Raw genomic sequence first — 17,500 nt, forward strand, 5'->3', positions numbered from 1 at the left:
GATTTTTGTTTTATTCATGCATGCGCGATGTATTGCGAGTGGAGTTTGACGTTGGAGAGGAGAGAGAGAGAGAGAGAGAGAGAGAGAGCGAGAGAGAGAGAGAGCGCACGAGATGCTCCGCCTGCCTAATAAACCAGCCTGGAATCGCTTGTAGGGAGGTGCCCGAAGTCGGACGAACGTTGAGGCAGGATATTAGGCAGCATTATTTCTTCCCACATTAATGTTAGGCTATATTGTAAAATTACCGCCTGCATAAGCAGAAAGCATGCTCCATTTCAGCCTCTGCATTCATTTTTGCTCTTGATAAAATGTCAAACCACAAAACAAAACGAAAAACGTGCGCATTACGTAGCAGTGAGCACTAACTGAGGTTCATTTCGAGGTTTGATTGTAGGCTATACGGGCACCCGCTGCTGCACCAAGGGCGTAGGTTTGGCTTGAGCTTTGGTAGGGACAACTTCAACCAAAAAATTAAAAAAATAAAAAAATTACATAGATTCTTTATCTAGATTAATCTGACTGGTATTATAGAATTAATCTAGGCTCATTCAATATAGGCCTATGCGCCCTACCGAAATAATGACTAGGGCCTATAAGTAAGGAAGACTGTTTCTTAAACCAGGTGGCACATTAGACCAGGGCTCATATCCTTTTCCCAAAATGAACAGTGCTATACAGTAAGTGGTAGGCCTACATGTTCAACAGAGATAATTCTATTTAACATTTATTTAAACAAAATTGCTTAAACGACTAAGCATTTCTAATGGTTCTGGACAACATAACAATGGGGTGAGAGAGAGAAAGAGAGAGAGAGAGAGAGAGAGAGAGAGACAGAGAGAGAGAATATCTGTATCTGACTTTAAAAGGGTAGCGGCTCCTTTAAAAACGTAGGCCAGGCTACTCTTGGGCTACTTTCTGTAAAAGCAGTCAACAAGCTCCATTAAGACCGAGCCCCTTTGTACTGGGAGAATAAACGACCCTTTTTTGCATGACAATATCTAAAACCTGACTTTTTTTCTCAGAATGTCAGAGGAATCACAACTTGAAATTAATTCCTTTTGCCAAACTTTTTACAACATGCGGCACACGCGGCACGCGGCAACCGAAATGAGCAAGCATAAATCGCATTGAGCTATCGAGTAGGCCTAGTTTGACAGTCGGAATGTTTTGCAATTATGGCATGCATTATGTGAGGTGTGTGGATAGCCAACAGGCTACAGCAACTAATTCAAACGGCAGCATCTCCAGCATCCAGTCTCTCTCATTCATTCATTCCCATGTTTATTTGCATCTGCCAGGGCTTAATCGATGGCTACAACGAGACCGTTAAAACTTGCACTCAAAAGTGAGGGTAGGAGGATAATCTTACCTAAACACCGAACGATGCAACACATGCATAGATGAAATCTTATGGGGCCGTATGTTAACTGTTGAGGTAGCATAACTTCTTATGCCAGTCGTCCTTTTCTTTTTGGTATCTCTGAGGCTCATAAATGTCAAATTCAGAAGGAAACATTCATGCCGTTTGAGTTTAATTCCAATACCAGACAGATGCGTTCACTTTTCAGCACCAGCAGCGTGGACCACTGCTTCCGCCTGGCCGCTTGTTGCAGCCAATAGCGGCATGGTTAATCATAGCTCAACTAGCCAATTTAAAATGTTTTTTAAATGAATCCTACGACTGCATAGTATATTGAAATATTAAACTAATCAATGTAGATTTTCGTTCAGTTATTTCTTTTTTTTTTAATTAATATGTCAAAAATTGGTCGGGACTATTTTATAGCCCTTGAATATTGGTTGTGACATGTCACGACCGTCTGTAACGCCGCATTATGTAATAACGGTGCAATATGTAATAATGTAACAAATTATTACATAATGCGGTGACAATTGCCGCATTGTGTAATAATTTACGCATTTCGTAATACATTTCTTGAACGCATTTCGTAATAACTTTTTTCTCATCTTGTAATAAATTATTACAAAATGCGAAATTTATTACGGAATGCGGCCGCAACTTTTTTTTTTGATGGAAATGTAATAACATGGTGCATTATGTAATAATCTATATGGATATGCTTTTTTCTGCACTTGGATTCAATACACACATAGTCTCAGTGACATGGTAGTCACTGCCCTCTCTCTCTCTCTCTCTCATTCTTCTCAGTTCTCAAACTGCTCGAGAGTCGCGAAGGATGCGGTTAAAACCGTTAAGAAATCATTTCACAACTTGTTGCGTGCAACGAGTAGGGCGAATGTCTCGCACTTTCTGCTAGGCTACATTACAGCAATTTACAGCGACATTAAATAGGCCAGGTCTAAACACTTCACGAGGTGGTGAAAACCTGTCTTGCACTTGCGTGGGTCTGTGGCGCGCGCGAGAGAGAGAGAGAGAGAGAGAGAGAGAGAGAGAGAGAGAGAGAGAGAGAGAGAGAGAGAGAGAGAGAGAGAGAGAGAGAGAGTGTGTGTGTGTGTGTGTGTGTGTGTGTGTGTGTGTGTGTGTACGCACGGAGACAAACCTGGCCCATATTCTTAAGCCCCATCTTGGCTCTTTGGAAATATTCTTACCATTACAAAGGCTATTTTAATATTTTCCCCCAAACGACATGAATCAAATCCCAGGAAAAGACCAACCATTATAAGTGACTCGTGGGGAGCTGTCCAGTCCATCAAGTCTTCAGTTTCGATAATCCACGTTACAAATCCTCAACAACAGCAAGCTATTCCTTCTCTGCTATGAAGCAGGCAACGGAACAAGTGCAGACAGTAGGCTATGACCACGTTGATGCTGCACGGCTTGAAAGGATTCTGTCTAAATTAAATATCTTGGATAGCCTATATAGACCTAGGCCTAACTAGATTTGTTGCAATACAGATTCATTTTCTATAGCCAGAAGTTTTCCGTTGGACTGACGAAACCGAACACGATCAAGTTTGCAACTTCTTTCCCTCATGCGCTGTCCGTCAGCACCACCTGTCATTAGACGTCCGATTAGCTTTCATTAGGCCTACGTGCTGAGGGAAAAACTCTCGCCATTAGGCCTATGTGCTGTTGCACTGTTGTGAGGGATATCACCAAATAATTTAGATAAAAGTCAGAACATTGGTCCAGGAAGACGGATGCTGAGGCACTCAAGGTTGCAATTTTTTTACTTTTTTATTTGGCTACAATGCCTACGCGTTTCGGCCCTTATGGCCTTCTTCAGGGCGTATCAAAAGTCAGAACATTATTTTGGCAATATTATTATTATTATTATTATTATTATTATTATTATTATTATTAGGCATATCATTATTATTCCCTATTGCCCAAGAAAACAAGACGACCCCTTTTTGGCTGCACTGCACATGGTCTTAACAGAGCTCCCTGTTTGTAAAAAAGCTTCTTCTGTTTCGACAAAAAGATGTCTCTTTGATGCAATATTTTTTTTTATGAAAATGTATCATTTTACAGCTACTTCTGAAGTATTGGGCTCCTCGCTGGCAGAGCCTCATGACGTAGATAGAGGGAGTCCAACTAAAGTTCTGGCTCAGCTCTCGCTTGTGGATGTAGGCTTACCAACCATTTTGGTTGTAGTAAGGCTGGGAAAAGTGGACAGTTATATTGTATGTGGGCTATTGAAAATGGTCTATTACTGTGTTTGTGCATTGTGTATTAAGAAAGACAGATCAGCGGGTCTATCGGTTTATCTAGAATATGAAACTGTTCTGGGTCTCCGCGCTGTCTGTGGCCATGCTTAATTTGCGATTATAAACAGGGGGGCGATAGGCCTATCTCTCCTTTGCTTTCACATGAGAGATGCATTTCATAGGCAAATCTAAAACAGTCTCAAAGTAGACCATTACATAGGCTACTTCGAAATAGCGACTACTTTAATATTTTTCCCAAAAACGGCATTTGCCGTGGAGTAACGACATGCCTGCCGCCTAAATGGACTTGCACCCTCTGTCCATGGTGCTGAAACTGCGGCACTACTCTTATGTGAAGCGCGTTAGTTTCACGAGGGGATTGGCTTACAGGCTACAAAAAGACCAAACTATACAATAGGCTATGGTTGAAGGCCCTACCCTTTGCCGACACTGATGAGAAATAATATGGTCACTCACTGTGAGTGGCATGGCGTCAAACGTTTCCTACTCGGTGCAAAACAATAACTCATAGCACCCGAGAAAAATTTAGCCTATTTTCAATTTCAGTTCAGTAGGCCTATTACATGAAACTTCAATAAAGCTCATCCACATGCACGTCACAAAACAATAAACCAGGCGTCGGGACTTTCGATTATATTCCCTCCAAAAATGTCCGCATGTCACAAAAAACAGCTATTTGCATTGTCCGTAATTATACCAAACTAAAAAAATATTCCCGTAGGCTAGAAGAAATCAAGTCTTCAGCTGCTATAATCCTCGTTACAAAACTGAAACAAAAATGCCAGCACAAATATTACCTAGGCTATATAGCCTATCTATTTTTGCATTGCGAGCTGTCCACGTGTGTGGTGCTAGGGGCGAAATGTGCACTGGCAGCACTGGTCGTTGAGTTTGGGAGATGTCTTTAGTGGGAGTAGGCCTATTTGAATGTGTAAAACACGTTGGACATGCTGGACATTTTCAGTAGGCTATGCTTGGGGAAGTAGATCGATCATTATTTGCATGCGTCTTGTTCCACCGTCAAGCTTGCATCAGCATGCCAACGTAGGCTATTTGCCAAACTAACGTTGACGTGGTCCTGACATTTTGCTGAATAGCATAATAGGCTATCTCTACAAAATCGGGAGTAAGTTGAATTGAATTGAAGTCTCCCAACATGTCTTGCCAATCCATGAGGATACGGAAAATCTAGCACACCACACGCGGAGAAAGCGTTCCTTTGATAGAGAGGATACCTGCGTGTTTGTAAAGTGCTGCGCGCACGTTTGATTGCCGGTTTTACAAATTACGGGGATAAACATGCCAGGTCCAAATTACTAACAGGAAAAGAGGGACGATGACAAAGGGGATGAATCGCCAGGAAGACAGGGATGATCTTTCTCGCAGAGCAATGTTGTCTTCAAGAGCGAGTCTCGCCTGGTTTTGTGTAGGCTACGACACGCAATCCACCGCTGGACCAGCTGGCTATCAGCAATCACCGCAAGAATCAATCCTGTTTGTTTCAAATCCTAGTCATCCCTCGTGAGTGTAGGCTACTGCATATAGGTTAGGCCTAGTTAAAACATTGCTACGCCCCAATTTGGCACACTGTCCACTCCATGCGCAAAAGACACAACGTCGGAAGGGATTCGGTTACTGACAGAGGTACGAAGCAGTCCTCAACTTCAGAAAAAAAGATGGAAATGTGGATACTATGTGGGCCTGGAGAAAGAGGTTCACTCTCTCCAGCAGTTCAAAACCACCGTGTCAGGTTATGCTTCGGAAGCATATCGGGTTTTTTTTTTCGACAAAAACGAAGCGCCATAAAGTCACAGTCAAGTTTCTAGGCTACACTGAAACAAATTATTTGTTGGCGGAACATAAAAAAATTATGGAAAGTATTTCCATCCAATTTGATTATGCTACCTTAGCAAGAAATTTTTTTGTTGAGTCACATTAAGGTCAATATGTTGGATCAACATAACATGTAAGTGTAACTGTGACCTAAGTACAAGGGGTACAGCCAACATAACTTTTAAAGGTTATTTCAACCTTAATAGAAAGGGTTAATCCATCATAACTTTTACATGTTGCTCCAACATATTTGGTTTAGGTCTGGATGAACCAACTTCATGGGGTAGTTACAGCAGTATTTACATTGATAGACTCAACAAAGCAACATCTTGCTATGGTAGCATAATCAAATTGGATGGAAATACTTTCCATAATATATTTATGTTCCCACAACAAAATATTGTTTGGATTGTTCAACACATCTAATTAACTGTATTAAGACAATACTTGTCAAGCCACATGAACATCAAACATAATAAAAGTCATTCATAAAATCAATATACCTTAATTAATTAAACATTCATTGTTGTCCTTATCAGTTCAGATCAAGCTAGAAAACACCTCAAGGCACACGCATCTACCAATATGCATGTCAGCCAAGTTCGTCAGTTGTAAGTTGGTTCCAGTTGAGCCTATAAGACCAACTACAATAAAGTTACACGCGATAAAGTTGAAGAATTAGTTGCCTTTATTTTTTCATTGCACATGTAATGATCAAAGCAAGATACAAAATGAGGGTACCTCTTCAATTGCAAATGAGAAAGATTAATTTCTCAATTTCTCTAAAAACTCTTAAAAAAAAGGTACACTGTGCAGGAAACGGTCAAAAAAGGTACTGCAACTATGCTGCTCATTGAAACTGGGCTGCCTATTGCCAAATTTGATCTTTTCATGAAAGTTTGCTAAGTAATAAACAAATATTTTATAGTATGGCCCAAATACAGTCATTTTTGCAGCTAAAAATGGCAATTTCTTGACATTCAAAATGGCCAAGATCCCAATGCAATTTTTCCCAGTCATAATGAATACTAAGAATATGATGGTGGTTAGGGTGCATCAGATGCCCCCTATGAAAAGATATTGCCTTGGCCCTATAGTAAAAATGTTCTACACCCAGTAAAAACACACTGTGTAAAATATTTTGAAATTTGGATGAAGTCTACCGGGGCCACCAGCCCCATGAAAATAGAAAATAATGGTGATAGTCAGAATCTTGGAATAGAAATGGACATTTTGCTGCATAAAGCTACCCAATAAAAACATATTGTCTCAGCTGTGTGATAAAAATGTTCTATGCACAGTAAAATCACTCTGTGTAAAATATGTTGAAATTTAGATGAATTCTACCGGGTCCACCAGACCCATGAAAATACAAAATAATGGTGATGGTGATGGGCAACCTGGATTCCAAAGCTGAAGTCCAGTGCCACATATTCCAAATGACATACCTAGTTTTACCTTTCCAGTTAGGGCAATGGGGCACCTAAGTCACGCCCTTCTACTTCCGATCCATGGGGCTGGAGCTCTCAAAATTTTGAATGAGAGTTAATGGAGCGAGTCAAGCTAAATCCTCATCCCGTTTGGCATGTGCTCCGGATTTCACATATGATGACAGTGAATTTGAAAGGTTTGGATTTGCGTCGTAAGACCACTCATTTTCGACACGCAAGAAACGTTATTTTAGCTTTTGTGCAAAACTATGTTAGAGACTACACGTGCGCCTCGCATATCTGACGTGAACCGAGGCACAGCCAACCCTACCGCTGCACTGCGGCTTAAGTGGCTGCACGTCGGACATGCGACATCTGTTGTGTAGTCCAAATAATTGTATATTTTTGCACACACACAACTCAAAAATCGCTTGCCATGTGAAGTCAACAAGCACACCATTGGTTGTTATTAATTCTGAGGCACAGCATATGTATGATCGACGGGGAAATGCGAGGTGGGTCGGAAAATAGCTTTGATCAGTCCATTACAGCCCAGTCAAAAGTTTTTGCGTTGCCAGCCCCATAAGCCGCCCGGAAGGGGTGGAGACTTAGGTGCCCCATTGGACAGGTAAAACCAGGTAATTTGAAATCTGTGGCACTGGATTGTAGCTTTTGAATCTAGGTTTGCCATTGTCTTAAAACAGAGGTGGACAAACCGTGTGACACATTTGCCCCAGCCAATATAATGAACCAGCTGAGCCTAATTACCACTTAAGCCAGGTTGATGAGGTAATTAGTGAAATCACCTGTATTGGGAGCACAAACAGAAGGAATATCTAAGCAGGTTGTGTATTCAGTCGATCCACTTACACAGACTTCAGTCTCAGGACAGACTGATGGTCAAACTGCTATATTTAGGCAAATTTGCTCTTTTGCAACACAATATCAATTCCTTGCTGCCTTGGACCACTAGTATCTACTAGTGCTAGTATCAAGCAAGATATTGCAAAGCTGCATGACTGTTATATTTGTTTATTATATGGTGTGACGTCATCGGTCGAATGCTCCATTCATTTCAACGGGGCTCCCCAACGTTCGCACGTCTGTTATTTTTCGATAACGGACGGGTTGGTCTATAACAGACCGCTGTCAATGGCAACAAGACTTTTCACTGCTAAAGCGACTTTTCAACAAGACTCTAATCAGCTGCTGTGATAGACAACACCTGTTGTCCTGGCTACCTAGCTGTTGCCTAGCGGTGTTCCACAACGGCACTGTTTTGTTTTGCGCAGCAACAATCTTTTAACATTAAAAACTATAATAGACTTAACATTAAATAGGCCTAAAGAAATGTCCCCGCCATGTGTGAATCATTTAAGTATATCCATATAATAAGCGGGTTAACTTTCGGCGAGTCGGTCGCTTTGTGGAATAGCAGCACTTCAAAGAGACGCTCCGCGTCGGGGTCTAAAGATTCTCTCTGTCGTGCTGCTATTCCACGGTAGCGACCTTCTCGCCGAACGTTAACCCTTACGTGTTTCACCTGTGGGCCTACAATTCATGGAGGAACATCTGTACTAAAGCTGTGAATGTTCCTTGGAATGCCTAGGCTACAAGGCAGTCAATAAAACTGTATTGAAGAGTGCCATTACTCCACAGCACACAAGTGAACACTGCACACTGCACACAACAAAATTGCATTTATGCCTCACCCGTGCAAGGGGGCAGCCCTCAGTGGCGCCCCATGGGGAGCAGTGCGGTGGGACGGTACCATGCTCAGGGTACCTCAGTCATGGAGGAGGATGGGGGAGAGCACTGGTTGATTACTCCCCCCACCAACCTGGCGGGTCGGGAGTCGAACCGACCTGGCGGGTCGGGAGTCGAACCAGCAACCTCTGGGATGCAAGTCTGACGCCCTAACCGCTCACCCATGACTGCCCACTTAAGTACAGGTTTTGGGAAGTCACTCTTTCCAACATCACATACAGTTGTATTGTATGTACTCTATTGAACTACTGCAGGGATTTCTTGAAAAAACATAAGTCATTCCAAGGAGCATTCACAGCTTTAGTACAGATGTTCCACCAGGTATTAACAGCTACCTGTACAATCCTAGGCCCACAGGTGAAGCACACAAAAGTCATACAACTTCGCAATCTCTTGCTTGATACTGGCAGTGGGTCAGCTGGTTCATTACGGTATATTGGCTATATTTGGAATATGTGGCACTGGACTTTGGAATCCAGGTTGCCCATCACTATCACCATTGTTTTGTATTTTCATGGGCCTGGTGGACCCAGTAGAATTAATCTAAATTTCAACACATTTTCCACAGAGTGATTTTACTGTGCATAGATTTTTTTTAATCACACAGCTGAGGCAATATGTTTTTATTGGGTAGCTTTATGCAGCAAAATGTCCATTTCTATTCAGGGCTGAATTGGGCGATAAATAGGGCCCGGGCACTTTCGGATTTAAGGGGGCCCCCTCATTATTATTAGTGCCGGAGAACTGACTCACCGGTGGGCCCCGCACCCTCATGGGCCCCTATTTTCAGTAATGTAAAAAATAAAACAATGGGGGCCCACGAGGGTGCGGGGCTCACCGGGAAATGCCCGCCATGCCAGATGGCCAGTCCAGCCCTGTTTCTATTCAAGATTTTGACTATCACCATTATTTTCTATTTTCATGGGGCTGGTGGCCCCGGTAGACTTCATCCAAATTTCAAAATATTTTACACAGTGTGTTTTTACTGGGTGTAGAACATTTTTACTATAGGGCCAAGGCCATATCTTTTCATAGGGGGCAACTGATGCACCCTAATGGTGGTGCTAAGTATTCATGAAAAAGGTAACATTAGTGAATGGGTAGCATGAATTCTGGAAATAAACAACTAAGAATCTTACACAGTGTACATTTAAAAGCAGTGCAAAAACTGATGAAACAGACGGTTAGAATGAAACAGAAATTTGAAAGTGTACTTCCATTCTGGAAGGTAACAGAGATTAAGAGCATAAACCAAAACAAACACTGCAATGGCCACAGGTACGTTACCAATGTCGTTGAGGACTCTCTGCCGATCACACGCACACGAAGACAATACGTTTCAGCTGGACCGTCCAGATCAACATCCTGGAAAACAGTAAACAAAACCCATGATTGAAGCCGTAAGCGGTATTTGTGGGCGCAAGTTTGGGGCATTTCTGTCCACCCTAACACACCCAGAGATGGGAAAAGTAGTATAGTAGTATATTTAGTATAGTTTATGAAAGGTATGAGGAGGATGTTGACTTGTGTGCCCTCACACTGCCTGTTTAGGCAATTGAATGTGAGATCAAACTGATGTTCAATTACCTCTCTTCGTTTTTGGTGTGGCTATGACCCCATTCTGGAGTATGTTTCTCAACAGCATCATTGGTAACTACAGTAAAAACTTTGCTTGCATGCAATTTCCCATTGGCAAAATACCAAGTCGCTAACTAACAACGGTGCTTTTGAGAAACAGGGTCATGATCTTTTCACGAGTGTTGGTGAGAAACTTTACACATACAGCTAAGTATACAGTGTGCAAAATTGTTACAATACATTACATTACACTTAGCTGACGCTTTCATGTATTCAAAGCGACTTACATTTATTACTTTTCAGGGTATTGGTTACAGGCCCTGGCGCAATGTGGGGTTAGGTGCCTTGCCTTAGGCACTTTAGCCATGGATGGAGATGTAGTGACAGGTCAGGGGAGATTCAAACCTGCAACCAATAGATTGAAAAACCAACTCTCTAACCACTAGGCCACGGCTGCCCCACCAGCACAATTATTAGTATTTTGAACATATTGGCCCTTTTAGGCACATTGTCAACCAAAAATTGCATGAGAGAGAAAGATATGTCAAACCCCACCCATCCAATGCAAAAGAGTCTGCTCAAAGTTTGGTCTCCTGAGGGGGAGTTGTCTAAGGTGAAACTATGAGAAAACTATTACCCTACAGCACGATCGTATTCCAGAACTAAAACCTATATTGAGTTTAAGTTTTCTTCTAAGATAACTTCTGCTGCTTCAGTAATGCGGCCTTCGCAATGTGCCACAGCAAGTGCAACACCCTCATGGGTAGATAGAGACCTGCAGAGATCTACAAATCAGAGATGACTGGTGTTGGATTGAACGTGAAATTTGGCAAAGGGTTTGTGATGATGTGAGGGTGCTTTAGCAAAGCTGGAATTGGGCAGATTCGTGTTTGCAAAGAACACATAACTGAGGCCAAGATGGCACATCAATGCAAGAAGGTTTGGTGTGTCCTCCAGCAGTGTCCAGAACGTGGATGATATGCCAGGAGACATGTCAGGTAGCACAGGAGGAGCCCACCAGAGCCCAACAAAATGAGCCTCGCAGGCCACTGATGTGTGCGATCTCCCTATGCCACCTAATAACGAAAAAGACAGATCTAGCTGCCGAGTTGTAACATACCACTTTGTCTGGCTCTTCATTCAGGTAGACCGTCAGCTCCTCAGCATGCACTCCCTCTTCACATCAATGTTGTCAGTCTGCGTATGAGGGCCGGTCAATGTATGCCAGGAAACAAAAATGCAGGAAAAACATTTTAACCAACAGGAAGAATAAACGCAGTACAGGTACAACCACATTAAATAAAGGACACATCTCATTTATCTAGTAGCGTAGTGTATCGTTGGTACTGGCAGTGAAGTGGTACAGTACGTCACTGTTTGATATGGCATGGTGCAGCTCTGACACTTTTCCATTAGCCCCAAGTACTCGGTACCATTTCAGCACTCAGCCCTGGTTCCAAACGTACTGAAGTGATGCCAAAATGTGACGTCTGACCTTAAAAAGGTACACTGTGCAGGAAATTGTGAAAAAAGGTACTGCAACTACGCTGCTAATTGAAACTGGGCTGCCTATTGCCAAATTTGACCTTTTCATGAAAGCTTACCAAGTAATAAACTAATATTTTCTAGTATGGCCCAAATACAGTCATTTCTGCAGCTAAAAATGACTATTTCTGGAAATTCAAAATGGCGGACCATGGAGAAGATCCCCCTTTTCATGTATGAAAATAGCAATTTTTCCGTCATAATGAATACTTAGAATTTGATGGTGGTGGTAAGTATTCATGAAAAAGGTAACATCAGTGAATGGGTAGCATGAATTCTGGAAATAAACAACTAAAACTCGTACACAGTGTACCTTTAATTCCCCTGATCATTTCATGGGAATCGCAAGCCAGACAGACATGAGAATCAAATAAAAAAATAAAATAATAATAAAACAGAGCAGCAACCACATCAACTGACCTGCAAAAGACTGTTATATCATTGCCCAGGACTGCTGTGTGTAAAGCCAGCTGTAGTTAGAACTGAGGTGAAGACAATGAGTTCAAAACTGGCTGAAGGATTGAAATTAGTGGGAGAAATGCAATATGATCCAAGACACCCTACTTCTCCCCATTACATTAGATCTTGAAATTTTAGCATTACTGTGATGCATGGCAGTGTGCATGTTTTACCTGAGTCATGGGCACCAGGATCCTCTGTATCTTCCTTGCATGAGAAGCACCTTTCTTGCTGAAGACCCGGAGCAGTGTTGTTGAAAGACCATCCAGCTCTGAGAAGAAATTCAACAGCAAACCAACTGTCATGATCCTCTTGAACTTGGCACTTAACTTGAAACAGGGCACAAAACACATACCTACAAAATACTTGCAACTTAAGACTTGTGACAAAGGTTACAAAAAGGCCTGATGGTCTTACTAAAATGAGGAAATAAACACACAAAAAAATCAACAAATAACTTACCTCGCACATGTTAAAAAGAGCAAGCCATCTGCGTTTAAAAACTGCAATCGTGGGGGCATCACAAATTACTTCATGCCTTCAATGAGCAAAGGTCTTGGTCAGTTGAGCTGAGGACCCAAACGTCTTGAATTTCTGTTGTGACCAGAAAGACAGATGAACTAATATAGGCGAAGGAGACAGCTATGCAGAGAAAAATGTAAAATAATTACAACAGATTTTACACACACACACACACACACACACACACACACACACACACACACACACACACACACACACACACACGAGCTAATAGTCATAGATTAGATACTACACAAGAACTTTCATCACCTTTTTCAGGGGCACCTTGTGAGAGGTAGCTGAGGTGAGGACCCTACAAACATCTTGAATGCTGAGGAATTAATATAGGTGAAAGAGACAGTTATGCAGAGAACAAAAACCCAAATAATAGTAACATATTCTACAAAGAAATTCAGTAAATGATTAATTACAAAAAATAACAAATTAACAGTATTTATATTTGCAACAATATGCATTTCTACCTCACTCAAGGTACAGTATATATTGAATGTAAATGCACTGGAATATCCTAAAGTGATCATTGATACAAAAAACTTGCTATGTCCTTTTTACACAACAAATGTAGAAGATCGAGTTTGAGGGAATGAGGGACAGAAGGGCGTTTGCATGTGTGTTTCACTAGATACTACTGGGATTTACTTTCAACTATTTCAAAGGTCATAGCCAATTAGGCCTACATACATTGGTAAGTGACCCACGACATGAATCAAACCAGCTGCAAACTGCAGCATCTAGTTCTACACACGACGCACCCATTCAAACGCGCACCCAGCACACACACAAGCACACACAGCCCCTTCTGTCACGCGTCTCACGTCTCGTCTTTTTTCAAACCGAAAAGTTCCACCGGCTAATCAACATTTACTGTGGCCGTACACACACAGTCAGACGGAGCAATACCAAAAATCAGCGGTAACTTTACTTCCCCTGTGTCATTGATGTGTGTAGAGCTACTGATGGTATCTACGACTGTCCTGGATACATTTGAAATCAGACGCACACGGGTCTCGCAACGTCAATGCATAGAACTAATACAACGTTAATGAACCAGCTGTTGTCACCTAGCATAAATTAGCTAGCTGCCCGTTATGGGCTGCCAGGTAGTTTCTTTCGCTATAACTCGCAAAGTAACCGAAAATAATGTCACACATGCAAACATGCATACAGTACAACATGGGTGACAGCTTCCAAACTCCCAACAATAGTTAAAACAAGGAGACTATATCGATACTTAGCCGCTAACCAGTTTGAATTGGTGAGAATTAGCCAGCTAAGCTTACTCTCTTGCTCATAAAACGTATGCCTTGATGCCAAAACTAAGTACACTAACGAAACGGGTGATATAAATGTGATTCTAGGAAAGTCATGATAAATGCAAACAGCCCTACAGTGGTTTACTTTTTTGACTTACCCGCCTTCAGAGTGTCCGCGGATATGTATTCAGTCAAAGAACTCGGCAAGCTCGTTGTTTCCGGCTGCCACACACAATCCGCACACTACTGCCACCATCTGTTCTGGCGTTGTAAAAGCCATTGGTCATCTTATCCAAAGGAATTAGGTTGTGACAACATTACTGGATTTGGGAAGTCGTTGGTTATTGGGCATCATGCTAAAGTTACATAACTTCATTATGCCCAATCACAAAACATAATTATTCATGGTAGAAGTGACATGTTTCCCTTTGATTAATTTAACATACACAACATATGGCTTTTTTCAGTGTATAGGCCAGTACAGCAGCGTTAATAAACTCCAAAAAAGTCATGTGACATACCCTAATAATGACAATCTTACTGTGCAAACGAAGTGTGGGGGATTGGGGCAATAAAAACGGTCGGTGGTGGGAAGTGCGCGATAGCTCTGTGATGGGGAGGGGGATTCTTTTGGCTACACCTAGCCTACCCAACTCAGGACTCTGGATCCAACCGAGAATCTCCACAATGAGGGAAACACATCGAAAACATAAAATTAAATATGCTATATGCACAAATAGAGTTCATATCAATCAGACATTCTATTAGGTTAACAATGTTATTTTGAAACCTAATGAAGAGCCACATAATAACGGTGTGGCACACCCTCATGCCGCTGCTGCAGCGCATTGACATGGAGGAAACCTACAAAAAATATGATTATTATTTTAAATAATAAAACGGTTCAGACGGTATCTGGTGGATACTGTCACTGTTTAAGGCCATTTCACTTCTTGAAATTTAGCCTTTAGGTCTGGAAAGGTGTTACAATATTAGAACCTGGCCCATTATCTGCGGTGCTTAGTATGTCGGTAAAACGCGGCGAGTCCCTCTATCTACGTCGGATCAATATGGGCCAGGTTTGTCTCCGTGCGTCAGCGGACACACACGCGCGCGCACACGCACACGCGCACGCGCACACGCACACACACACACACACACACACACACTCTCTCTCTCTCTCTCTCTCTCTCTCTCTCTCTCTCTCTCTCTCTCTCTCTCTCTCTCTCTCTCTCTCTCTCTCTCTCTCTCTCTCTCTCTCTCACACACACACACACACACAAGTTGTGAAATGATTCTTAACGGTTTTAACCGCATCATTCACGACTCTCGAGCAGTTTGAGAACTGAGAAGAATGAGAGAGAGAGAGAGAGGGCAGTGACTACCATGTCACTGAGACTATGTGTGTGTGTAGACTATGTGTGTAGAAAAATATATCCATATAGATTATTACATAATGCACCATGTTATTACATTTCCATCAAAAAAAAAAAGTTGCGGCCGCATTCCGTAATAAATTTCGCATTTTGTAATAATTTATTAGGGTGAACATTGGTAAAGTGGGACAATTTTAGAAATTTCAGGTTTTCTGCCATTGTAGGCAAATGCCATTACATCACATGTCAAACTTTTATGTTATTTTCAAAATCTAGGGTGTCTTTAACAAAATTAAGCAGAAATTTTGAAAATATTTTCATCACAGAAGAAATTATTTAGCTTTAAACAGTTCTGGCCAAGTTCAGAATGAACTTCCTGACCACTGGTAGAGTGGGACATCGCTGCTTTTTACATTTTATTTTATTTATTACACAATTTACATGGATATTTAAGTTTGTTATATGTACATGTATGTAAAAACTGTTTGTTTACATACATTTTGCTACCTTTATATGAAGAATTTGTTGCATAAACCTGTTTACATGCAACGCACCCATAAACCTGATACAGCATGCATATTACTACTGAAAAAGAGACTAATACAAGATTTTATTGGTAATTTTCTTATAATAAGCAATTATAAGCAACATTTTATTGAAATATAATACACTATTTGCTGTTTCACCATAAAAAATGCGCCCTGTCCCACTTTACCAATAGCCATTGGTAAAGTGGGACAGTGGAAAATGTGCCCCTAATTAAAATACTTTATTTAAAAAATTAATGATTTTTTAACTAGATGATACTTAATGAAGTCACCTTTCATATGAAAACAGTTGTTGAGGCCTAACATCAATTTTGAAAGTGCTAGGCCCTTAACATTATTGACCTCAGATTGCTATGTCATTTTCAAAATCGTTGATTTTTTGGCTCAGCCTTTGAATGACATGTCATCACGCCCCCCAGGAAGACATCACAACCACACTTAATATTATATTTTAAACATTACATGCTAGAGAAAATATATCCAAAATATTTAATTGGCTACATTAAAGCAATATGAAGATATTGATGATAAATGTTAACTGTCCCACTTTACCAGTTGTCCCACTTTACCAATGTTCACCCTACAAGATGAGAAAAAAGTTATTACGAAATGCGTTCAAGAAATGTATTACGAAATGCGTAAATTATTACACAATGCGGCAATTGTCACCGCATTATGTAATAATTTGTTACATTATTACATATTGCACCGTTATTACATAATGCGGCGTTACACCGTCCCTACCCAAATCTACGCCCATGTGCTGCACAATCAAAAAAAGCTACGGAAATATTTAGCCTAACTTAATCAAAATTAAGTGTTGCATTTCTTTACGTAGCCTAACTTAATACAGCATGTTTCCTGACGATATATGGCCAGTGTTGTTTTAATGTTTGGATATTAATTGGATAGGCCTAATGTTTGATGAAGTAAGACAGCTGCCAATGACCATACACCCTGATCCCCCCCGCTTCTCTCTCTTTCTCTCTCTCTCTCTCAACATATGATCTTAGCCTATTTATAAGCCTTTTTCCTTGGTGAACTAATATCCCTTATTTCTCTGTGTTGTGTTTTGATGTCAACACCTGGGAACAGGTTACAGTGGTAGCCTATATCTGCAACATTATTCAGCCTTGTAAACCTACAAAATTAATGCAGGCAGGTAAATGCAAAAAAAGATATTAATTACAAAGTATATTTATAATTTATTTTCTTATTATTATTATTATTTTTTTCATTTTTTTCCCCAATTTTTTTTTGTGAAATCGTGGGGCATATCGAACCGTGGGTCATATATCGTGATACAAACCGAATCGTGGGTTGGGTGTATCGTTACAGCCTTAGTGTGTGTGTGTGTGTGTGTGTGTGTGTGTGTGTGTGTGTGTGTGTGTGTGTGTGTGTGTGTGTGTGTGTGTGTGTGTGTGTGGTGGCGGGCCATTCACATTCAGGAAGGGCAGGGCAGTGCTATTCAGTGCTGTAATTAACATCCTCTAAAGGTGAGACTTCACAGGAGT

At 41.2% G+C, this 17,500-nt stretch overlaps 1 protein-coding gene and 1 long non-coding RNA gene across 5 annotated transcripts in view; one reads left to right on the forward strand and one right to left on the reverse strand.

Moving 5' to 3' along the window:
* The window catches only part of si:ch211-168k14.2 (phospholipase D1), a 67,050-nt gene that overhangs the window by 38,207 nt on the left and 11,343 nt on the right, over positions 1 to 17,500 (forward strand). The window lies entirely within an intron of this gene.
* LOC134460962 (uncharacterized) lies at positions 9,634 to 14,520 on the reverse strand. Of its 4 annotated transcripts, none has more exons than XR_010037196.1 (6): positions 14,221 to 14,520; positions 13,059 to 13,119; positions 12,729 to 12,860; positions 12,228 to 12,537; positions 11,383 to 11,459; positions 9,634 to 10,049 (listed from the first exon to the last, which is right to left on the reverse strand). It is a non-coding gene; the product is annotated as an uncharacterized LOC134460962 (long non-coding RNA). The 4 variants fall into 4 exon arrangements; XR_010037197.1 differs by lacking the exon at positions 14,221 to 14,520 and having other exon boundaries at positions 9,638 to 10,049; positions 12,228 to 12,289; positions 12,440 to 12,537; positions 13,059 to 13,569; XR_010037194.1 differs by lacking the exon at positions 14,221 to 14,520 and having other exon boundaries at positions 9,636 to 10,049; positions 13,059 to 13,569.

This window comes from Engraulis encrasicolus, chromosome 13, assembly GCF_034702125.1.
Source record: "Engraulis encrasicolus isolate BLACKSEA-1 chromosome 13, IST_EnEncr_1.0, whole genome shotgun sequence".
In the NCBI taxonomy this organism is placed as follows: Eukaryota; Metazoa; Chordata; class Actinopteri; order Clupeiformes; family Engraulidae; genus Engraulis; species Engraulis encrasicolus.